Consider the following 25,384-nt stretch of genomic DNA (forward strand, 5'->3'; position numbering starts at 1 on the left):
TATGATTTAAAATATCTATTTCTGGATATTATTTGGAAGATCTGCAATGTGGGTGGCAGTGGGTGTGTTGTCAGCTGCCAGTGATGAATATCAACACTATAGCTTATTTTAGACCTGCATGCTATCAAGAATCTGAAGACATCACTCTCTCTTGCAAATAAGTAAATAAATCTTTAAAAAAGGGGTGGGTAACTAGATGGCACAGTCTTTTGTTAAGTGTTCAACTCTTGGTTTCAGCTTGGGTAGTGATCTGTGGGTCATGAGATTGAGTCCTGAGTTGGGCTCTGTGCTCAGCAGGAAGTCTGTATGAGTTTCTCCCTCCCTCTTCCCCTCCCCCTCCCAACTGCGCTTGCTCTCTTTCTCAAATAAATAAATAAATCTTAAAAAACAAACAAACAGAGGCACCTGGGTGGCTCAGTGGCTTAAGTCTCTGCCTTTGGCTCAGGTCATGATCTCAGGGTCCTGACATCGAGCCCCGAATTGGGCTCTCTGCTCAGCGGGGAGCCTGCTTCCGCCTCTCTCTCCGCTTTCCTTTCTGCCTACTTGTGATCTCTGTCTGTCAACTAAATAAATAAAATCTTAAAAACAAATAAACAAACAGACAAATAAAAGGTAAGAGGAGATGATTTCCATCTAAGTTGTGGGATGGAATGTTTTACCATTGATCATTTCAGCGTTTTTTTTTTTATTATTTTATTTTCAAAAAGATTTGACATATTTGTTTGACAGAGAGAGAGCACAGCAGGGAAGCTGCAGGGAGCCCCATGTAGAGCTTGATCTCAGGACCCTGGGATCATGACCTAAACCAGAGGCAGGTCCTAAGCCAACTGAGCCACCCAGGTGTCCCTCCTCCTACCTTCTTTTCTTTTCTTTCTTTTTTTTTTTTTTTTTAAGATTTTATTTATTTAGTTGACAGAGAGCGAGAGATCACAAGCAGGCAGAGAGGCAGGCGGAGAGAGAGGGAGAAGCAAGCTCCCACTGAGCAGAGAGCCTGATGTGGGGCTCGATCCCAGAACCCTGAGACCATGATCCGAGCCAAAGGCAGAGGCTTAACCTACTGAACCACCCAGGCGCCCTGCTCCTCCTACCTTTTAAATACAGACAAATGAGGATGTAGGCTTTCTGATTCTTTGGCAATACTCTAGTTAAGCATCAGAAAGAAGCATGTCATTTTACTGCTATTTATTTACTAATACTTTTCCAACCCAACGTTTCAGACAAAGTGGGTTTTTATTATTAATATAGAAGTCATTACTTAGGAATTTCATTAATAAGGAATTCAGATTGTCAGGGTTGGGAAAAAGAAGGTCTAGAATGGAGGAAAAGAACTGTTGGGTTAGTTTAGAATTTTCAATTAGAAAGAGTGAGAATGCAGGAAGGCTGTGGTGATAAGGGTTTTGGTTAGAGGGTACACGAAGATGTCTAACTGAGGCCAACTCAGAAAGGGAAGGAGGAAGAGGGAGGAGACTGAAGGAGACTTGGGGAAGAGTCAGAGGCAGGAACTAATAGTTATGCTGAAGAAATGATCTAGAGGAAAAAGTAGAGGTTGAATAATATGAAATAATTATAAGAAAGAATTTCAGTGAGGTATAGAGTTAGTTTTAGTTTTATCTGAATTGTGGCCAATTGCCTTCATGATTATATTTTATAATCTGTTACAGAAGCATTATATTATATTTATCTTTTCATTACACATATATTTTATTATCTTTAATATGTTCACAGAATTATTACTAAACACTGAAGAACTTTCAAAGGAAGTACATATTTTTAAAATATTTTCCTATTATTGTATACCTTTATAACCCTCAGACATTCCCTCTTTTCTATAATTTATTTCATGATAGAGAAGGCATACTTTATAAATTTTCACCTTTCACCATATTATGGTTCTCTTGTTATTGATGTTTATAACATCAATGTTTATAACATTTTAAAAAACATTTTTATTTTTATTTGAGAGAGAGGCAGAAGAGGGATAGAGAAGTAAGAGAATTCCAAGCAGACTTCCCACTGAGCATGGATCCTTACACGGGGCTCCATCTCCCAACCCTGAGATCCTGATCTGAGCTGAAACCAAGAGTTGGCTGCTTTACTGACTGAGCCACCCAGGCAGTCCTGTCTACACCATATTTTAAAGTCAGCATTAGAGTTCTAAGATTTAAAATTAGTGACCATGGAATAGGATTGAATTTGTAACATTGATATTCATGGAACTTTTTAAAATGATTAGTTCATATGAGGAATGGTTAATGATCTTCTAAATTTATAATGGCAGATCTTGTGTAAATCATGGTTTAAACACAAATTGCATATTTTTAAATAACATACTTGATCTTGTGTGTGTGTGTGTGTGTATGAGTCTGTTATTCAATTTTTCTGTAAAAACTAAAAGCAAAATATGAAGTATTAGAAAATGATAACAATACAGCACAAAGAAACACAACAAAAAGGAACAACATGAAACCCAATTTCAAAGAACAGAGGAAAAACCCAAACTCTTCTAGGAATAACTTGACTAACATTGGGCAGTGATTCAACATGCTTGAGATGCATTTTTCCTAACCTTTAAACAGGGGGGATTCTGTCCAAGATATCTACCTCAAAGTTAACTGCATACTATAAATCCCAGAACAATCGTTTTTTTATAAGACATATTAACGTATGAATAAGCTTCTAAAAAGAAAGGGTAAGAGTATCCTCATGCATAATTTTGAACACCACTATTATTAAATATTGCTTTATTCTATGAAATGTGCATACTTTAGGGAAAAGGGCTCCTTTAGGGAAATGTGACCTTTGTACCACTAAAAGTTCAAAATTATACTCAGTTCTTACACATGATGTATTTGTTAATGGTAATATAAAAATGCTTAAGATGTTCAAGAACAGAGCAGTAAAAATACAGATCAAATTAAAAGCTATTTTAAATCTTACTTAAAATTAAATTGCACAATTTAAATTCTAACATAAAAGATGTTTGATAATGTTGAGTACCCATGAAATATCTAAGAAAGTTCATTTTTTCTAAACTTCGAAATATATTCCTATATCTACATAAAAGTTTTATAACCATTCGGCTCATGTACATGAAAACATTGATTCTAATTCTGCCTGGGATACATTGGGTTAGGAGTGTGAAGAGTTGAATTGTTTAGGAATTGTTGCTGGCTTTTTTTTTTTTTTTTTTTTTTTTTTTTTTTTTTTTTTTTTTTTTTTTTTTTTTTTTTGCTGGCTTTTTAAAAAATGTCAGTTTCACATTTTGACAATATATAAACTATCTTTCTTATTCCTTTCTTCTAAAATTTTCCTCCCCTTTATCTAACATATGTGATTTGTAAACACAGGTAGCATATTATTGGAGTTAGAATGAAAGGCTTTGAGTCAGACTGCCTGCATTTAAATCCCATCTTTACCTTTTATGATTAGTAGATGTTGGGGAAATAACTCAAAATATTTCTGTTTCAGGTTCCTCATCTGAAAAGAAAAGAAATTAACAGTAGTTTAGTTTGCATTTAATTATGAAAAGAAATGATCAGCATTATATCTATATTTATATCTATGTATACACACACACACACACATATATATATATATATATATATATATATATATATATATACCATCTAGCACATAATTACTACTCAATGTTATTTTGCAAGTTTAGCCAAAGGTTATAGCATTACCTTGTAACAATTTAACATTATCCATTAAAGGCATGTCAGAAATAAAATAGTTGTGATATGGTTTTCTTTAGTCCTAAACAAGAACTGTTTGTCAAATAAGACAGACTGGCAGTTCCTCCCCTTCAAAATCAAGTCATTTCTTGGGCGCCTGGGTGGCTCAGTGGGTTAAGCCGCTGCCTTCAGCTCAGGTCATGATCTCAGGGTCCTGGGATCGAGTCCAGCATCGGGCTCTCTGCTCAGCAGGGAGCCTGCTTCCCTCTCTCTCTGCCTGCCTCTCCATCTACTTGTGATTTCTCTCTGTCAAATAAATAAATAAAATCTTTAAAAAAAAAAAAGTCATTTCTTGGTCACTCAATGGAATTTTTGACAGTAATCATTTCAGTGATATTGTATCAAGCCTCATCAATTAAGTAAATAATCAAAACAGATACATGTTTTTCCTACTAAGCAGTTAGAATTCTACTAGATTCTGACTTTCTGAATACACACAGAAGTATAGAGCATGATTTCTGTTCTTATGAACTAAACATTTAGTTGAGCAAAGAAGACACATATGTGGAAAACATATGATGCAGTATGTATTAATATTAAAATGAGCTTCTGAATGCAAAAGAAATTAGCTTAGTTTAGAGTTTGGTTTAGAAAGAATTAATAATATTTGAATAGGTAGTAAGGGGGACATTCTAAGAAGAAGGAAATGCAAAAAGCTTGTATGTGTATAGAAGGGAGCATTTGGATTAGATGTGAGAAGTCATGATGATCCTTAATTGTCCAATTCTTTGTGGTCAGTAAATGGTAGAAATTTTGCTTATTTTTCTTTGGACCTCAGGAGCAAATGGTCCAGTAATCATTAAGCAGTTGATGGAACTACCTGACCTTTGTTAACCAGTTCAATTTATGTTGCTAAATGTGTAACTTTAACTGAAACATTGAATTATATCTGACTTTTCTTTGAGCTTCACTTCTCTGGGTCAATAGTCAACTATTGACTTGCATATTTTCTATCCTGATATATTAAAGGTTTTTGATACACACTGTTTATTATAGTTATGGCCTCAAATATTTTATGTTTAGTGCCGTGCTATTAATTTGAAAGCTGTTAACTGTTCTAGAGTACAACAGTCAAGAGTTCTGTAGCTAATAAACATAATTTGATAGATGGTGTTTTCTGAATCTATGAGAAAACATATCTGAATTAAAAGAAAATTGTAAGTGGTTCATTTTCTTATGCAACACAAGAAAAAAACAGATTTAGAGATCATATAAAAAAAGGTTTTAATAAAGTAAAATGCATTTAAAGAAAGAAAATGGAATTTTGGCTAATCAAGTTAACAACCTATAGCATAAATTTTTATATCAAAGAAAAATTTTAAAATTATATTCATTCTTTAAATGTAATGGGTCATAATATTTTATATCAAGGAAACCTTTCTGATGGTATTATTTCTTAGCATTAACTGGTCAGTTTCATTAATCTTTAAGGGGTCTCTTATTATGTTCCTTTTTTTCCTCATCAGGTGACTTAGATTTATGTCATCAGCATCAAACAGCTACCAAAAAATGTGAATTCAAAATGTGTTTCTCCCTTTATTTTTTTCTTTCAGGGAAATCCTGAGGGGTTTGACACTTTTCATCCTCCAGCCATTAATCATTTTGTAGAGAAAGGCTATATATTGGTAAGTCTCACTCATTCTAATTGCTCTTTTGAAAGGCTTGATTGTAATACAAAACAAGGAAGATTAAAGACAAGTTAACATCATTGCTTGGCTAAGTAGAGAAAGACTTTTTTTCAAAGAAAATTTGTAACATCAGGATTTTGTTTTGTTTTAATTAATCTACTAATAGGAGTACTACCAAAAACTATTGTTGTAAAATTGAAACTATGTGGAGAATGCAAACTAGTAGTCTTTTTTGAAATTCTGAAATGGTGGTGGTATTACATAGAGATAATTTTTATTTATGTTTTATTTTCTTAAATGTTATATTTCTTTCTTCAAGAAGAAGAGAGAGAGTCTGAATAAGTACAAGCTAGAGGGAGGTGGGGGGAGGGGCAGAGGTAGAAGGAGAAACAGATTCCCCACTGATCAGCAATCCCAGCACCAGGCTGGATTCCAGGACTAGAGATCATAACCTGAGCCAAAGACAGATGCTTAACTGACTGAGCCACTCGGGTGCCCCTATAGATAATTTTTAAAAAGACATTTTATTAATTGACACCATGGCTTATAAACGTTAGTTGAATGAGCATCCATGAATAAGTCTGAGCCTGCAGTCAAGTAAAAGATAAATTCTAAACAAAATTTAAAAGGTTAATAAACTCTGTCAATTTTCATAATACAGAATATTTATTTTGGAGGTTGAAATTCAATTTTAAATTTAAATAATTCTTATGTAGTTTATTCCATAAAACCAAATACATGCTTTTTTGGTTTCAATTTATTATTATTTTACTCTATATAAGTGACATTAATGTATCCTGGTTTCATGTTTTTGAACAACTCTTCCCTCAACTAACCAGTTAAGCTTTTTCTTTCTCTGTCTTAAACACACACATTCATGCCTTAAAATATCGTATTATATTTTATATGTTATCCTTAGATTTGTATTTATGTGTTATATTTAGGTCACAATTAATTACTTTGAAATTTTCCAAATTTTTCTAACCTACAGTTTTTAAAGTATTTCTCATGGCCTCACATGCTTTGAAGCTATGATCTTCAAATTTTTGATCAAGATCAAGTTAAGTCCATTAGTTAAAAATGTTAAATATATACTATGGTATATGGACATTATTTATAAATTACATTCATTCATCACTATCATTATTAGATCGTCAAATAATAATAAAAATATGAAATGCTCACAAAAGAAATTTTAAAATAGGTGAAAATGTATATATACTCTCTGTGTATATGGTCTTTAAATATATTCTAGTGGAGCTTTGGGAACCCTTATTCTAGAAATCCTCTGCTTTCTTCTATTTCCAAATACTCTCAGAAGCTGTACTGGGTACTCAAAGGCTCTAACCAACCTCATTTTAAGCATTAGATTGGATAGAAATTGTGTATACTGCAAGTCGGTGAGTGTGTTTATACATTTATGGACACAAATGTGTGTATGCATGGGGATGCTGTAGATAGGATTGTCTGGATCAAGGGTTTGAAGTGGCATAGAGTTATAGCCAATGATCTTATCTAAATATTTCTCTTCTGGAAAGGTCAAGGAATGAAATAATTCAGAGGGGCTATTACAGAGAATCAAAGAGCCAAATAAATAGGAAGAAAGGATACTTCATGTCATACGGAATACCTCCAAAGATACCTTGTCCAGTTGATATCTTGCGAGAAATAGAGTCACACCATTATTGTCACTGTATGATAGAATTCTTTAGTCAAGCATATGCTTGCCACTTTTTTTTCTTTCTCTCTATAGAGTCCTTAGTGTTGAGCAGCCAGATATATTATGAAGATATGAGGGGGAGATTAAATGGTTAGAGTGAAAATCATTTAACCCATATTGTTTCTGCATGTGTGAACCAAAAACCCCATAGGAGTTGTTTTTTGCAATATACCAGGTAACTTCCTTTGATTGTTGAGAATAAATCAAGTGCCCCCCCCCCCCATTTCTTACCATAGGAGCTCATATTTAACTGGAGTCAAGCCTCCATTCAAATCTGAAGCCAGGCAGGGGAGTGGTGAGATATTCAATGACAGATTCAGGATTTACCAGACTAGCTAGTTTTCATTAACTCTTTAATATAAAAGCCTTCATAAGTGTTGATTTCATTTATTTGAGCCCTGTTCTAATTTAAAAGCCTAACACTGCTGAACCAGTTAAGGAATCCATTTAAATGTTCTGTTATCCAGGAACCAATTCTCTACCTCTTATGTTTGAAAATCTCATGTCAAATGCCATGCTGAAATATAGATGTAATGTATCTACATCATTCCTTTAATGTACTGGTTTAGTGAACTCTCATAAAAAATAAGAAATAAAATGAGGCTTGCCTGCCACAACTCAGTAAATCCCTAATGATTTATTAATTGTTGCTTCCTTCACAGGATTCCCACTTGATAGACAACTCCTTTAAATTCAAGGATATTTGGGGGATCAAATTTTACCCCAACAATCATAGTACATGTAATCTAGCTTATCTAAAACACAAAAACAGCTCACTGTTACCTGGCATTAGGCTCTCTATCCTTGTGCTCTAGTATCTCTTTATGACCTGATATAAAGAAAATTAAACAAAGCACAGCAATCAGTTTTGGTGTTTTCTTTCTTTCTTTCTTTTTTTAAAAAAAAAGATTTTATTTATTTAGTTGACAGAGAGAGACAGACAGTGAGAAGGGAACACAAGCCAGAGGAATGGGAGGGAGAGAAGCAGGCTTCCTGTTGTGCAGAGAGCCCATGTGGGGCTCCATCTCAGGACCCTGAGATCATGACCTAAGCTGAAGGCAGATGATTAACGACTGAGCCACCCAGGCGTCCCCAGTTTTGCGGTTTTGTTTTGGACTGAATTTTTTTTGTTCTGTGTTCTGAGCGAGCAGTCAACCACTTCATAAAGGCGTCTGAGTTGTTAGATGTTGAGAGAAAAGTGGGAAAAAAGAGAAAGTTAATTTGCTACTTTCCCAGAACACAGGTGAAGTTTTAAACAACTTTGTACTTAAAATTGTGGGTAAAAAAGTCACGAATCATAGAATCCAAGTGTCAAGAAGAGGTGAGGTGTGGATCTTAACAAGGCGGGGATTTGTCTCTGCATAAACCAGATGCAGTGTTTATGACATAGGAACCCACTTCTCAAACTTTCAAGAGTTTCTTAATTGGAATTTCTCTATTTGGGTAGACTTCTTATGGCAACTCCCTTTCTTCCTTACCCATCTACAGGTTCTCACTAACCCTTTTCTTTGCTGTAAGTCCTCCCTTTTCCCAGATATGCCTTTCAAGAGTTAATATTCACTCAATAAGTTATTTTGTTTCCCTCTTTACAGTCCACAGTCTTCATGCTTGAAATCATCTACTCTTGTAGCTTGAGATTATATCTAGTGACACACAAATCAATATGTCCTCTTAAGATCTCATTGTTGAAAATCTTATCAGCATATCTATTTGATAGCACAGTAACTTCTCAAGTTCTAATACATTAAAGCTGAACTCACAATATTTTCCCACAAATTTACCTTTTTCTTTCCCATTTTTATGAAAAGAAGTGTCATCTACCCAGTTTCCCAAAAAAGGAAATCTGGAAAATATCATGGACTCCTCTCTCACCTCTCATCTTATACCATCCATGAAGTCTCGTTAATTCTACCTCTGGACAGATAAGGGATGTCACAGTAAGTAAGAAAAGGTGTAATGTTTATTTTTAAACCAGCTTGAAACACTTCAGTAGAAACTAAATTCATTAAGAGAAGTAAAATAGTCATTGTAGTCTAAAACAAAGAAAAAAAGACATCTCTAAGTAAAAGCTAATGTCATGGTGTTTTATTATTATATTTTTACTATAAACTCTAATCCCTTTAATTTTATTAATACCTTAGCATTTCTTGCCCATAATATACATATATACTTCTTTGTAGAGTCATTATATATCATTTCCCAATAATCATGGCAAGTTTATATTAAAAAATTTCCTTTATGTGATAAAAATCAGTGAGAAAAGAATTATGTACCATAACTGTTTCAACATGTTGTGATTTAAAAAATATATTTTTAGACCCACCTGGATGACTCAGTCGGTTAAGCATCTGTCTTCAGCTTAGGTCATGATCCCAGAGTCCCAGAATGTAGTCCATTTACTGGGCTCCCTGATCAAGGAGGGTATGCTTCCCCCTCTCCTCCCTGTTTGTGTTCTTTCTTGCTATCTCTGTCACTCTCTGTCTCTCACTGGAATAAATAACAGACCTTAAAAAAAAAAAAACCTTAAAGTTTTAAATTTTTTTATTTTATAATTTTTAAATAAATGAGATCTTAAAAAATAAATAAAAATATATTTTTCTCTAATCATTTTCAATGTAATAGAATATATGACACACATTTGTGTTGGTCATGTTTAGTACCTTTTATTCTTAGCAACTTTCTTTCTTTTTATTTCTTTCTTTCTTTTTATTTATTTATTTATTTATTTATTTATTTATAAAGATCTTATTTATTTATTTATTTGACACAGAGAGAGAGAGAGAGGGCACAAGCAGAGAGAGCAGCAGGCAGAGGGAGAAGCCGGCTCCGTGCTGAGACAGGAGCCCAACATGAGCTCAATCCCAGAACCCTGTGATCATGACCTGAGCCTAAAGTGGACATTTAACCAACTGAGCCACCCAGGCATCCCACAGCTTTCCTTGTGTTTGTTTTGTTTTGTTTTTGTTTTAAACTAAGTTTTTTTTCTTTTATTTCCAGTATAGTTAATAGTGTTATATTAGTTTCAGGTGTGCAATATAGTGATTCAAAAATTTTGTATGCCATTACCTAGTGCTCATCGTAAATGTACTCAATCTCCTTCATTTATTTCACCCATCTGCCTGCTCACCTCCTCTCTGATATGCTTTATTTTAAATGAATACCCTCAGTTAATGTTACTGTTTTTTTTTCTTTACTTAAAGCATACTTCAATAGACATGGTTCTAAAAGATGTATGTAAAATATTCTATCTAATAGAAATAGAATACACATTCTCTTCATGTACACACAGAAGAATACCTGGGTTAAATCACATGCAAAGGAAAATAACAAATATTACAAATTTAAGAAAAATGGAATCATACTAAGTATTTTTCCCAACCACAATAGTGATCAACAATAAAACAAAGATTGGAAATCCACAATGTAAATATTAAATATTTACAGTAATGTATAAACAATGGGAAAAATAAGGACTCAAACGGGAAATCAGAATATGTCTCAAAACAAAAGTAAAAGAAAACACAGTATTCCAAAAAGTATGGGATGCAGCAAAAGCAGATTTTAGAATGAAATTTATGCTAGAAATTCTTTTATTAAGGAAAAGAAGTTTAAACAATATTATACCACAAGGAACTAGAAAAAGAAGAAACTCAGCTAAAATTTAGTAAAGGAAGGAAATAACAAAGAAAAGTTAGAAATAAATAAAACAGGGACCAGAATAACAATAACAAAGAATTGTTATTAAGGCCATTTAAAGAAAAATAAATAAAGTTGACAATGCTTTAAGTGCAGTAACTAAGAAAGAGAGAGAGAGAGAGAGAGGAGACTCAGAAACCAAAATGAGAAATGGGGGCAAAAACAATTCAACAGATAACCACAGAAATACATTTGTTATATACTAAAAACTCAAATAACTTTGAAAAAAAAACAGATAATAACTAAAAATGCACAAGTTATCATAATTGAATCATGAATCTTGAATTCAAAAAGTAGGAAATCTTACACCAATATCAAGACTGAAAATTGAGTTAGGAATAAAAATATCCCAGTGCAGAAAAGCCCAAGACCACATGGTTTCATTAGTGAATTGTACCAAACATTAAGGAAAAAACAGAAACAAAAAAAGAAACAAAACATAATGGCAATCTTTATCAAAATATTACAAATAATGAATTAGAACATACTAAATATCATTCAATGAGACCAATACTACCCTGATACCAAAGTAGGATAAAAACAATAGGAGACCAAAAAAAAAAAAAAATTCTAGCTTGTCCAATATAAAATATTGCTCCTCTGACTTTCTTTTGACATCTATTTGGGTGATAAATGTTTCTCTGCCCCCCTCACTATCTGCTGGTGTCTTTAGGTGAACAATCATCTCTTCTAGACAGCACATAGATGGGTCTTGTTTTTATTTATTTTGTTTTGTTTTGTTTATCCATTCTGACACCATATGTCTTTTTTAATTTTTATTTTTTTTTAAAGATTTTATTTATTTATTTGACAGAGAGAGATCCCAAGTAGGCAGAGAGGCAGGCAGAGAGAGAGGAAGGGAAGCAGGCCCCCTATTGAGCAGAGAGCCCGATGTGGGACTCGATCCCAGGATCCTGAGATCATGACCTGAGCCAAAGGCAGCGGCTTAACCCACTGAGCCACCCAGGTGCCCCCATATGTCTTTTTTTAAAAGATGTTTTATTTATTCATGTGAGACAGAAAGAGAGAGCATGAGCAGGGGTGAGAGGGAGAGGGGGAGGGAGAGACAGACTCTCTGCTGAGCAGGGACCCTGACTCAAATCTAGATCCCAGGACCCTGGGATCATGACTTGAGCCAAAGGCAAGACGTTTAACCATCTGAGCTACCCAGGCACCCCCACCCTGCGTCTTTTGATTGGAGTGTTTAATCAATATACATTCAAAGTAATTATTGATAGACATGTTTATTTGCATTTTATTACATGTTTTGTCTTTTTTTTTTTTTTTCTGGAGATTTTCTCTGATGCTTTCTTGTCTTTGTCACTCCTTTGCATTCAGTCTCGCCTTTGCACTCAGAGAGTCTCCTTTAATATTTCTTGTAGAGCTGTTTTAGTGGTCATGAACTCCTTTAGTTTTTATTTGTCTGGGAAACTCTATCTCTCCTTCTATTCTGTATGACTGCCTTGCAGGATAATATTCTTGGCTACAGATTTTTTCCATTCAGCACATTGAATATATCATGCCACTTTCTTTTGGCTTGCAGAGTATCTGTTGCAAAATCCCCTGCTAGCCTTATGAGTTTTCCCTTGGCATTTACTGACTCTTTAGCACTCACTACTTTTAACTAAGACTTTTTCTTTATCACTGTATATGCCAATTTAATTATAATATGTCCTGGTGTTGGCTTGCTTTTGTTGATTTTGATGGAAGTTTTCTGTATCTCCTGGATTTGCATATGCATTTCTTTCCCCAGATTGGGAAAGTTTTCTTCTATTACTTCTTGAAATAAATTTTCTGCCCTCTTTTTTCGCTTCTTTTCTGGGACTCTTATAATATAGATGTTATTATGCTTGATGGAGTCATTGAGCTCCCTAAGTCTAGTCTCCTGTTACATAATTCTTTCTTTCTTTTATTCAGTTTCACTAATTTTCATTATTTTGTCTTCTATGTCACTAATTCATTCCTCTTCTTCTTGCTGCCTGCTTTTCATTATATCAAGCCTGTGTCCAATCTTGTTTATTGCATTCTTCATCTCTGATTGATATTTTTTTGAACTCTTGATCCCTGTTAGTAAGGGTCTCCCTGATGTCTTCTATTCTTTTTCAAGCCCAGGAATGTTACTTATATCTGTTTCACTTAGATCTCTGGTCATGAGCATATCTTGTTCTTTCATCTGGGATAAATTCTTCTGCTTGGCATTTTGTCTAAGTCTCTGCCTTCTTCTGTGTGTTTGAAAAACAAGTTATGTCTCCTTCTCCTGAAAGTAGTGGCTTTATGAGGAAGAGGTCATATAGTGCCCAGGGCCTGATACTTCAGGGGCTATCTCTGGTGTGTGCTGTGTGTGCTCTTCTTTTGTGTTTTAGCTTCTTTATCTTTCAATCCAGTCATCTGCAAAGGTTCTCCTTGTCTGCTATGGGTAGTAGTGTTCAATCTCTGGCCTGAATGTGGAAGGTTTTAACTGCTCGTGAAATGAGACCTGACACCACCTCCACCAGACCTGAGGCCCTGAAGAACTCTGGTCAGGAGACATGGTATGGTTTGGGTTTATGCTAGTCTTCTGGGCAAGGAGTCTACCATGCTGGGATTGAGGCAAACGTGACTGAGAAGGGCAATCCCACCAGAGTTTGGGGGGGGGGTGTCTTGTTTTAAGCAGGTTAGCCCACGACCATGTGACACTCCCTCCTGCCAGTGGCTCTGTCTTTATATTGAAAGGCAGGGAAAGGAAACAGCACTGGCTAGTAACACTGTTCCTGGAGAGACATCTCTGTGAACATTGCCTCTCAGAGATGCTCTCTGAGACAAGTGAGTACTCTCTGCTCTTTGTGCCCCAGATGCTCTCAAATGACTCTTTCCATAACATCTGCTCCCTCGTGGTCTGTCTGCCTTCTCTCCAGGAACAATGCTGTGCCCTCTGGGCTGTATCCATGCCAAGCCTGCTGACCTTGAAAACCCTAGGCTTTTAGCCTTGCTGGTTGCAAGAACTCACATGATTCAACCTCTCTCCTTTCCCAAACCAGTGGCTTTGGGAGATCATTCTCCTTGACAATTCTCCTGTGTGCTCCTCTCTGTCACCCTTCTCTGTCCCACGGTACCTGAGATCCATTTTTCCCCTAAACCATGTCTCCACACTTCCTACCTTCTTTTGTGGCCTCTTCTCTTCCTTGGTTGTGGAGTTTGTTTTGTAAGTCTTCAGGCTAATTTCTGGGGTATTTAGGGTGATTTGATAGTTACTTAGTTGTGTTCATAGGATGAGAGGAATCTAGGGTCTTCCTACTTTACTGCCATCTTCGATCTCTGTTTTAGTACTTTTAGACACAGACTTAGCATGACCAGAAATATTGTTTGAAAGATGCATATGTACATTTCTCCACTGTTGTCCTGGCAAGTTCAAGATGGTCATATCCTATATATCTCTTTCTACCTCCCCCAACCAAAATTTAATGCTTATGTATTTATCTCAACTGTTTTAAAAATCACAATGAAAGTCTTTATCCATTTGCTCTATATTTTTTGTTTTATTATTGGAAGAGGAGTCCTTGGTTGCCTTTAGTATATATAGTAATTCCTCTTTGTCTGTGGTTTTACTTTTCACATTTTCCATTACTCACATTTTCAGTTATTGGCAGTCAACTCTCATCCAAACGTAGATGACGTTTCTTCTGAAGTATTGTCAGAAGGTCAGGAGTCATTTAACGCTATGTCACAGTGCATGCATCATTCATTTCACTTTATCTCATCTTTTAGGCATTTTGTCATCTCACATCACAAGAAGTTTGAGTACACTGCAATAAGAGAGAGAAAGAAACCATATTCACATAACTTTATTATATATTTTTGTTATAATTGTTCTATTTTATTATTAGTTATTAATGACTACTGTGACTATGACTACTGTAGATGTGTAGAAGAAAAAACATTGTATATATAGAAGAAAAAAAACATAGTACCATCTATGGTTTCAAGGTATCCACTGAGGGTCTTGAAATATATCCCCCATGAATAAGGAGATTACTGAATGATATAATTGATAATACATTTCATGGTCCAACTTCTATTTAGTGATGGTAGACCCTCCTCCCTCCCTCCTTCCCCCACCCCTGCCCTGGGTCAGTTTTCAGGAATCAAACTCTCTATTCCTATCAATGGCCAGAGTGAAATGAATTAATAGAAGGAATTACCCCTTTTTATTTATTCTACCAAGCTGAGTCTCCAGGGAAATGCTTCATTGTTGCAGACAATACATCCCTGGTTTTCTGGCTGGCCTTAATGGGATGTTAAAATCGATTGGAACAATTTCTCTGTCACCTGAGAAGCACTGTAGGTTTTGTGGTGTGTTGCAATTACCCTTCTCTTGTCTTTTAAAAAATTTTACATCATTAAACCAAGTGTCTTCCTTGCTTATGAGACCACAACTTCCTTTTTCTAAGAAAACAGTTCTTGTAAATGTGTAATATACCTGGAATCCAAGCAGACCTGCCACAGTAGTTGTATCAAAGCCATGACAGATAATATTACACATGGTAGAAGTAAATTGAAAGTGTGAGGAGCTAAGACCTGTGTGTTTGCAATTAACAGTGCTGCTATATTAAAGAAACAGTGCCCCCTTGTGAAAACAGCCTTATACTTGTGAATACTGTTCCAAAGCTTCAGCACATTTTGGGAGATAAAATAAACAGAACAACTTTATTTTTGTCTACTCGTCTATTTTAATCACTGCCAGGATAGTTATTTCCATGCCCCTTGAGAAACTCAGACAGGTCTTTGACTTTTCTGTTAAGTTTATGATGTAAAAATGTCCACCATCACCTCAGAACTTTAAAAAACAGTGTCAGTTCATGTTTCATGTCCAGGATTAATATGAAGATCTTTCTTCTTTGGCAATTTGAGCTACTTGTCTGCCAGCGGTTTAGGAAAGATGAGGAGATGAACTTCTTTCCCTTTCTGTGTTCAAACCTTGTGAGGCTGAATCTCCCCATTCCAGCTTGCCAAACAGAGTTTCAAAATGCTTAGTTTTGGGTCAGGATGAGAGAGGAGAGGTAGGGGGATTGGTAAAGTTCTTGGTTAAATGATGCTGGGCTGAACTGGCAAGTATTTAAAGTGAATTTTTTTCTTGTCCGTACATCTGTGGTTTGTTCAAAAACAACACCAGTCTCTCCAGATATTATACAGCAGTATCTGTTAGACAAGTAGCAAAATTTTCTGACATTCATTGTTTAAACCTTCCTCAGCACTTAGGCATTAGGTGTTATCTCTAGTTCTTCTTCCTTGAGGACTGTTCGTGCATTCCTGGTCTCCTTTCTGTTAGGATCTTTATCTCATCCTTTATGTTTCTCAAGTGGGTATGTTAAAATATCCCCCAAACTGTAATGCAGGTATTCAGTTCCCTGGCAGGTCTTTAACCCCTTAACCTTTACCTTAGAGTCATTCTCTGTTGTTGTGGTATTAGTAGGTTAATACCCCAAATTCCTGAAAAGTCATTGGGGGGAGCTCATAACACAATTTTCCCCAAGGAAATCCTCTCAAAATATCATTCAGTTTCTTATTTACTCAATGTGAGTGTACAATTTAAAAGTTAATTAAATGTTAAGTTATCTAAAATTTGTCTAAAATTTGCATGTATTTGAAGTGTGTGCAGCCAAACATCCATTCTAGTTCCTTCTTAGATGCACAAAGTAATTCTGAAAGAAGAATGAATTCTCCCAAGAATGGAGAAAATCTAGTAAGCCTGTTCAAATCTGTCAAATGGTTTGTTTTATCATTGTGTTCAAATATACATATTTTGGTATTTGTAATTCTCAGGTGAAATTGTTTAATAATCATAAAATGTCAGTATTTCTATAGGGAGTTGGAGAAAAGTAGAAATGAGTGAATGGATAAAAGATGAAACATTTGGAAATAGTGAATTGGGACATCTCGTTATAGTGCTGAATACAGCATTTACCGTATTTTAAAGTATGACATTATGACAGTTAATTGTATAATTACTACAAAAGGATTGTGAATTTGTAATCATACAAGTTTTATTTCTAAAGGATGGTGTTTTCTCAAGGCAGCAGGCTGTCACATGGAGCAATAAAATGTAAGAAATGACAAATAGAACTCCTTTTCTGGGGAAAACCTGCCTTCCTTTTGGGGAAAACCTGCCTTCAGAAGCAGCTGGCCTATATACAATTCTATTTATAAAATCTTATGCATACTTAATCTGGAATTAATTTTAAGAGAACTATGGAAATACAAATATTAATATTTTGTTTTTTTAAAGATCACTTTTTTTTTAGTTATTTCTATAACCAACATGGGGCTTGAAATCACTACCCTGATATCAAGAGTCACATGCGCCACTGACTGACCCAGAAGAGTGCTCCTAAAAGCTATTATCTATCTATCTATCTATCTATCTATCTATCTATAGATAGACACGCCCAATGTGGGACTTGAAGAATGCTTGGAGTAATCATAACAAATGCTTATCACAATTTAATTATGTATTATTATGATATTTATTATATTTCATTAAAAACATTTCATGATAGTGATAATGCAAATGTTACTTTCATAAAACATTTGAAAATACATTCTGAAATGATTGAATATACATCAGGTGTTAATATAAAAACATAGGAAGTACACATGACAAAAATAAATAATATGCTTTTCCATTAAATCAAAATAATTAAAGTATACAAATTAAAGTTCTCATTTTGTTTAAAAAAATGTGAATTTGAAACAATTCCCAGACATTGTTTTAAAATATTATTTTGAAGATAAAACTAAAGCAATATTTTGTTGAAGAATGAGCATGGGCATATCTACCATGGATGTACAGAATGTCTTCCCTTTTTTAAAAGATTTTATTTATTTGAAAGAGAGAGAGAGAGAGAGTGAACATGAGCAGGGGGAGGGTCAAAGAGACAAGCAGGTTCCCTGTGGAGCAGGGAGCCTGACTCGGAGCTTGATCCTAGGACCCCAAGATCCAGACCTGAGCTGAAGGGAGACACTCAACCAACTGACCTATCAGGCACCCAAATGTCTTACCTTTCTTAACTGGATTTTCTTTTTTTTTCCCTCATGCCTGTCTTTCTTTTGTTTTGCTCTTAGGATGTACGTACTTAAGCATTTTTACTTAGGCCCTAACTTGCAATGCAATATAGTATATGAGTGATAGTAGCTAATAGAAAAGCAAACTTAGAACTTTATAAGTTGAAGAATATAGATTTTATATAACTCCATAGCAACACTCATACTTTATCAGAAAAAAAGTGTGTGCAGCTTGTGGTCTAACAATGAACTATGTGCGGGAACACTGGAAGGAACAGTAAGTATGGAGGTTTGTGAAATATCTGAAAGCAAAAACATAGACATTAGATTTATTTAGAGAAAAAAGGCAGGGCTTTCATTTCTTCAAGTGCATGGTAGAAATGATAAGAACTGATTTTGTTTTTGCTGAGGGAAAATAAGTCTTTATTTTAAAATATGTAATACCCCATTTCACAGGCATGTGCATCGGTGGCATGGTGGAGTGGCCCAGGCTCTTTTCCCAGTGGAATCTTAATATCTCCTTTACATAACTTTGTAGGAGGAGTGGAATGTAGCTAAGATATGGCTTAGGTTCTACATGGAAATCACAAGGTGGGGTTTTAGGGAATATCTTTTTCATAAGGCCAATGGATAATTATTGACTTCTATAATGATATTTAAAATTCCTGAAGTGACGAAGAACTTTTGAAATATTGTGGCTTTTGATCTCTGAGGCAAATGTTAGAACTATGTATGTTATCTGTTATAGATTTAAAATGAGTGATATTGGGGTGCCTGGGTGGCTCAGTCTGTTACGCATCTGCCTTCAGCTCAGGTCATGATCTCAGGGTCCTGGGACCAAGTCCCCCATTGGGGTCTCTGCTCAGCTGGGAGCCTGCTTCTCTCTGCCTCTCACCCTGGCTCATGCTCTCTTTCTCTGCTTGAAATAAATAATAAAATCTTAAAAAAATAAAATAAAATGAGCCATAACATTATATATTTATATACATTTAGTGATTATGGAAATCTAACTAGGGTTTACTGCGATTAATCTTTATAAAATACATAATCTATAAAAAAGTTTGTAGGACTTTCTTGTATAAATACATACATAAAATATATCATTTTCATTTTACTTTAACTTTTAAAATTTGGAGAAAGAGTATATACTTTTTGTACAATATTATTTTCTGAGGCAAAACACAATAGCATTCAAAGGCAGCTTTATATAAAGTCAATATCAGTTGCTTTTTTTTTTTGAGGCATTAAATACTGAGGCAGAAAATGCTAAAGGAGCAACTCATTACAACCATGTAATTCAGTGGGTTTTCTGCTCTACAATAGTGAATTATTGAGAACTAGAAAACAATTAATGGAAAAATAATTTCTAAAATGGGATTCAGCTTTTGGGTCCAGTTTTTGTATTTTATTCATTCTAGAGGCTAAAATAAGACTTAGACAATATAAATCTTAACTGTTGCCTAATCTACATAAACTATAATAAATTATAGCTATAGTTTAAAATTAAATACCCAGTGTGTAAAACTTATGTAGGATGGTTTTAGTGTATGCAATATAATGGCCTTATTTCTCTTCCAGTTATTTTTCAAAGCAGGTACCAATATTTTTGTCATATTAGCAGAAATTAGTAGCATTCAGGTTTGAGAGGCAAAGTGATTCTCTGTTGTTCTTATTCAACAACCATTTATTCATTGTCATTTGCACATGCCAATAAATTAGAATAGTATATATGAGAGCAGCACATCAGAAACAAGTAAGAGATATGAGACCACAATTACCTTAAACAATAGTGGCTTTTCATCAGACACACCAATAAGAAAGAAGCTACAGATGTCCAGGTTTGGTTAACTCTGTGACACACATGTTATAGAGGACCCAAGAAAATTCCTTCTTGTAGCTCAGCTACAAGAAGGAAGAAAAGTCCATGGGCTTCTTTCATCTTCTATCTAGTTCATTTTCCTCAAGGTCATAAGGTGTGAGTAGTCTGTGAGTGTTTGATTTTCTAGTGCCTCACACTTTTTTTTTCCTTTTCTTAAAGATTTTATTTATTTGAGAGAAAGAACACAAGCAATGGGAGGTGCAGAGGGAGAGGGACAAACAGACTCCCTGCTGAGCAAGGAGCCCAACATGGGGCTCAACACGAGGACCCAGAGATCATGACCTGAGCTAAAATCAACAGTCAGATGCTTAACTGACTGAGTCACTCAAGCATCCTCTCATATTTTCTTTAGAAACCCTATGGCCAACACTCTCAAATGCCAATGAACACACTTGGAAAGCAGCATTACAGCATTACAAGATTAAGTATCTCACATTTTCATAATGGGTAGAGATGGATCTATCAGAGTATGTGTGTATGCTAGGGTAGTTGCTGTTCAATAAGAAAACAGCAAACTTGATACAAGAAACAAATTTCTGTGGGTTTACAGAGTTTAGAAGAACCATACTGATGTGTATAAGTCTAGTAAAACTTCATAGAAGGGATAACACTTGTGATAGGATGATTAAGATAATGATTTAACTTCAGATAAAAGAAGGAATTTGTAAGTGGATAAGCGTAATGAAAGATAGAATTTTCCAGTTGTTGATATTAAGTGATGAGCATCTATTTCTGAAAATATTCTTATGGCATAATAAATGTGAAATCAAACAATACAGATGTGTTTCTAAACTAAGGGGATGCTGTTGTGTTGGACCAAGACTGTTGGTTTAAGCAGAGAAAAATTCCCCAAATAAAGCTGAATCGTTCTTTTTAATATTTTATTATAAAATGGTTCCTTTTATAATGTAGAAAATATTTTTTCTTATTAACAATAAATCAATAACTTTTCCAAATGATGAGATGATTATAATTTCAATCTTCAAAATCTTAAGCTGAATTCAGTATAATAAAAGGACTTCTGAGAATTAATAGACAAAAGGATAAGCCAGCAGCAAAAAAACAAAAACAAACAAAAAAACAAAAAAAACCCCAAAGTCACAAGCAGGAATTTCAAAAATGGATGCATGTCTCATACCTATTTGAAAAGATGATAGCAATACGATAGATACAGGTCAAAACATAATGAGAAATATTTCTGTGCCCACCAGATTGACAAAACTGAAAATCTGTCATCATCGCTAATTGTTAATGAACTTATGTAACAATGGGAATTTTGTGGGAATATAAGATTGGAACAATCAGTTTAGGAAACAATGTGGTATTTTCTTACTGGGCTAACAATGTGCGTAACCCATGACACACAATTTCCATTCCTGGAAGAAATGTTTATAAATGTGCAGGAGGAGGCATTTTTTTTTTTAAAGATTTTATTTATCTATTTGACAGAAAAAGAGATCACAAGCAGGCAGAGAGGCAGGCAGAGGGAGAGGGAGAAGCAGGCTCCCTGCTGAGCAGAGAACCCGATGTGGGGCTCGATCCCAGGACTCTGGGATCATGACCTGAGCTGAAGGCAGAGGCTTAATCCACTGAGCCACCTAGGCGCCCCAGGAGGAGGCATTTTTTTTTCCTTTTTTTCTTCTTCTTCTTTTTTAAGGTTTAATTAATTTATTTATTTGGGAGGCGGGGGAGGAGCAGAGGGAGAGGAACAACCAAACTCTGCATTGAACACAGAGCCTAACATGGGGCTCCATCTCAGGACCCTGAGATCATGACGTGATGGAAATAAAGAGTCAGTTACTTAACTGACTGAACCATACGCATGCCCCCTGGAGGAGGCATTTTTATTATGTCCCTAGCAATGATATTTGCACAAGAAATAAATCAATAAACTGGATCACCTGGGTGGCTCAGTTGTTAAGCGTCTTCCTTTAGCTCAGGTCATGAACCCAGGAGGCTGGGATCAGCCCGTCTGGCTCCTGGTTCAGTGAGACTGCTTCTCCCTCTTCCTCTGCTTGCTGCTACCCTTGTTGTGCTCTCTCTCTCAAATAAATGGAATAAAATCTTAGAAAGAAAAAAAAAAAAAGAAAGAAAGAGAGAGAGAAAGAAAGAAAGAAACCAACAAACCTAGAAACAGTCTACAAGGTTCTCCACTTTTCAATTACAATTTTCCTTTCAAAATTAATAGGTACCTCATGAGAGATTCTTCGAAACTGTAAATTTTCTGTTCTTTCTTGAGGTACCTGGCCGGCTCAGTCAGTAAAACATGTGATACTTGGTCTCAGGATGGTGAGTTCAAGCTCTGTGTTGGGTGTAAAGCATACTAAACAAATAAAATAAAATTGTGAGGTGAATTAAAAAAAAATAAAATAAAATATGTGCTTTCTCAAACAGCCATTGCTTGTAGCCTCCACCGATGATTTTAAAACTTAATAATTTCCTCCGCATTTATTACTTGGCATTCTACTAAAGAAGAACCTATCCATGTATTAATGTATCTAGGTATCTATCTATATCTATATTATTTATCTATATCTCTTTAGATAATATATTTCTATTTATTCAAATGGTCATAACCCATTAATCTAAATGGATGACTATAAAGAAATGTGTTTTAAAAGAAATTTTAACATAACTAATGGAAAAAATAAACATTTTAAAAAGAGATTTATTTATTTTCTTATTTAGACAGCATGAGTGTGTGTGGGCCAAGGGGGAGGGAGAGGGAATCCTGAGAAGACTCCCTGCTGAGCCTGGAGCCTGCTGCAGGACATGATCCCATGACCCTGAGATCATGACCTGAGCTGAAATCAAGGGCTTAATGCTTATGTAACTGAACCACCCTGGCACCCCTAGCATTTGTTTCTAATACTCATTAAGATGAAGAAAATATTTATTATGTTTACCTACAAACCAAATTTACATCACCATTTGGCAGACTACGTTAAGCCTTATCAACTACATGTCTTACTCCAGATTGATAGTCTGTAACAAAGTTCTGAGGAAAAGGACACACACAGGAGGATGGCAGTGACTGTAGCCGGGTGGCTCAGGAGAGGCAGATTCAAATGTTTGCCATCTATCAGGGCTAGTACCAGTGAACAGGTAAGTAGAATGATATATAGGAGACACATTTTGCATGGAATCTTGAGAACAGCATAAGAGGACATCTAAGTTTTACCTAGAGGTAACCCAAAGATGAAATATATCAAAAGAACTTTGTGGTATGTTGTATCCTAAAACTTGCTCAGTTCCTAAGTCCCATCAGAGAATATCCATTTATAAGATTCTATCATGATGGTACATGCTGCTGGCCTCTGTTGTGCTTCCCCCTTCCTTTTCTCCCTTCTCCTCCTCTTTTTCCTCCTCCTTTTTCTTCTGTAACTTCTATTAAAATAATAATTTTAGCAGACGCTGCAAGTATATCACTTAGTGCCTCAAACATTTGATTATGTGTTTTTTATACATTCATCAATGCTTGCAATAGTTCTTTGAGATAATGCCCGTTATTTCATTATTTTACAAATGAAGAAAATAAAAGTATAAAAAAGGTTAATACCTCTATTGACACTAATATGATGTTTACCTTTTATTAATTTATTCCATTAATAGTGACTACATGTCACTGTTTTCAGACATCTATCTGCTCTCAAGTCAAAGCTAATATACTCTACCTAGCTTTTTAAGGCATTTTATCCATTGAGCTTGCCTTATCTCTTATCTTTTTATCTCCTAAATCTCCCTAATTTACCTTCCTAATTAACCTTCCTAATTTCAGGGTCCTCAATCTTTCATATACTTGATAAGCTTAGTTCTCCCTCCAAACTTGGCATCACCATACACTCTATCTTGCTAAGAATGCTCTTCATTTTCTCATCTGCCTATCTTAATTGTATCTTTCCTGTAGATCAAGTTTTTTACCGCTTCCTCTGTGAAGCCTTCCTTTTCCTTCTAGAAAGCTTCCTCTTCAGAAAACATTCGTTACATAATATTGGGAGAAAATAGAAGAGAGGCAAAAAGCTTACAATTATGGAGTGTCTGTTGTGTTCTAGTGTGATGTAAGATTAAGATATCTGCCCCTAGAATCAAGTTGAGGAAAAAAAACACACAACCGTTTTCTCTATCCTTTATTACTTCCTGGCACTGTGAGTTTGAGCGAAAAATTAAACTTTCTCTGCCTCACTTTCACATAGACAAAATAGACTAATCTATGTCATAGTAGTGCATAGTTCATTGAATTTTGTGTTTTAAAAAATTTACTATATGTAAAGTAACTGGGAGTGTATGAACTGCTTTGCATGTACAGAAATTAAATCTCACAATGATTCTCATTTTAAAGTTGTGGCTAGGATTGACTTCTACTTCTAAATATGTATATGTATACAATCTAATTACCTTTATATATTTCTAATATGTCCTATGCAAGCATTCAAATATCAGTTCATTGCAATTTTATTTTAACTCGTTCCCAAAGGCTTTCCTTCACAAAGAAGCACAATTAATCTGAATGTGAAATATTTTCAGAGACACACTGACTTTGTGTTACTGTCATGGTTTTCTTAACTACTTAAATATTTATCTAACATAATAATAATTATAAAATGTAAGTCAGCAGCTGTTAGTGCACATATTTTTGTTGTTGACAAATTCAATTAGAGGCATTTCTAACTAAACCAATCAAAAAGCAGGTAACTCTGAAAGGTCAATTCTGAATTATTGCTACCCATAATCATTTCCCAAGCCATTAAGTCTATAAAATCCAATTGAAACTGAAAACCATAAAAGTAAATTGTAGAAAAGCTGCCTAAGTAGGTAGTGAGAGTTCCATGCATGTGAGCAAGACACTTGTCTACAGAAATTACTTTGACTGTATTATCCACAATAGGACTGGTCTAATGAACTTTATGTGGTCATTACCATTTACAGACCCCATCTCTCAAAGACATTTTAATTAATCAACCCCAAACAATCCAATGAGGTAAAGTGCTAACTGAAGCGGTTTTTAAATACACTCATAAAATGGAGTAATAAGTCTCTTGAATTATAAGTGCAAAAAAAGGGGAAGGGGAAGCATAGTTTAAGTATAGAGATAACCAGGCCATTAATCACATTAGATTTGTTTTGTTACTGTAGAGATTTATGTAGAGGTTTTCAGGAAATAAATCTGTATTGTATATGTATTTTTTAAAGATTTTATTTATTTATCAGAGAGAGAGGGGGAGAGAGCGAGCACAGGCAGACAGAATGGCAGGCAGAGGCAGAGGGAGAAGCAGGCTCCCTGCCGAGCAAGGAGCCCGATGCGGGACTCGATCCCAGGACGCCGGGATCATGACCTGAGCTGAAGGCAGCTGCTTAACCAACTGAGACACCCAGGCGTCCCTGTATTGTATATTTTTAATGAAGATTAAAAATGCATTTATTCCAGGGATGCCTCCCTGTATGTAAATCTTGATATCTGGGTTGTGAGTTCAAAATCACCATTGGGTGTATATTCCAATATGTATTCTTATATATATTCCATATATACTCCTATATGTGGAATACACACACACACACACACATACACACACACACACATAGCCCAAATCAGTTTTTCTCTTCTTTTTTTTAAATTTTTTTATTTTTTTCTCTTCTTTTGTCCCATTCTTTACTAACTTATTCCATGTATCATTTCTCAAGTAAAATC

At 35.0% G+C, this 25,384-nt stretch overlaps 1 protein-coding gene across 44 annotated transcripts in view; it reads left to right on the forward strand.

Annotated features, from left to right (window-relative positions):
• The window catches only part of PTPRD (protein tyrosine phosphatase receptor type D), a 2,277,302-nt gene that overhangs the window by 603,336 nt on the left and 1,648,582 nt on the right, over positions 1-25,384 (forward strand). For 43 of the 44 annotated variants that reach the window (XM_045069786.1, XM_045069815.1, XM_045069785.1 and 40 more), the window contains one exon: positions 5,291-5,362. The gene's annotated coding sequence lies outside the window, so the exon portion shown is untranslated. Of the gene's footprint in view, positions 1-5,290; positions 5,363-8,942; positions 9,023-25,384 lie in introns of those variants that run through there. The other variant, XM_045069788.1, reaches the window with a different exon arrangement.

Source organism: Mustela putorius, unplaced genomic scaffold, assembly GCF_011764305.1.
Source record: "Mustela putorius furo isolate JIRA1106 unplaced genomic scaffold, ASM1176430v1.1 tig00003944_pilon_pilon_pilon, whole genome shotgun sequence".
NCBI lineage: Eukaryota > Metazoa > Chordata > Mammalia > Carnivora > Mustelidae > Mustela > Mustela putorius.